Source organism: Alligator sinensis, unplaced genomic scaffold (assembly GCF_000455745.1).
Source record: "Alligator sinensis unplaced genomic scaffold, ASM45574v1 scaffold900_1, whole genome shotgun sequence".
Taxonomy (NCBI): Eukaryota; Metazoa; Chordata; order Crocodylia; family Alligatoridae; genus Alligator; species Alligator sinensis.
In genome coordinates, this window is record NW_005842882.1 from 223900 (window position 1) to 224341 (window position 442).

The 442-nt window shown below is 50.9% G+C and overlaps 1 pseudogene; it reads right to left on the reverse strand.

Moving 5' to 3' along the window:
* The window catches only part of LOC112548034, a 6523-nt pseudogene that overhangs the window by 5200 nt on the left and 881 nt on the right, over positions 1 to 442 (reverse strand).

A 442-nucleotide genomic window follows, 5' to 3' on the forward strand; every position in this document is an offset into this window, starting at 1 on the left:
ATCTCAAGTAGGTCCAAGGAGGTGATCCTCCCCCTCTACGCGACACTGGTCAGGCCACAGCTGGAGTACTGTGTCCAGTTCTGGGCACGCCACTTCAAGAGGGATGTGGACAACATTGAGAGGGTCCAGAGGAGGGCCACCCGCATGATCCGCAAGAAGCAGCTTGATGCCTACCTGCCTGGGGTCATTTGAGCCCACTTTTCTTGTTGCCCAGGAAGGGGGTCGGACCTGAAGATCTACAGGGTCCCTTCCAACCCTACTTCTATGATTCTATGATACCAACATTTATAGGTACTTAGAATTTATTTTAATTATAGTGATTGAGGTACTAGTTGTTGGAGCGTAGGTTTAGATTAGACATCCGTAAGAATTACTTCACAGTCAGGGCGGCTAGGAGCTGGAACCAACTTCCAAGGGAAGTGGTGCTGGCTCCCACCCTGGG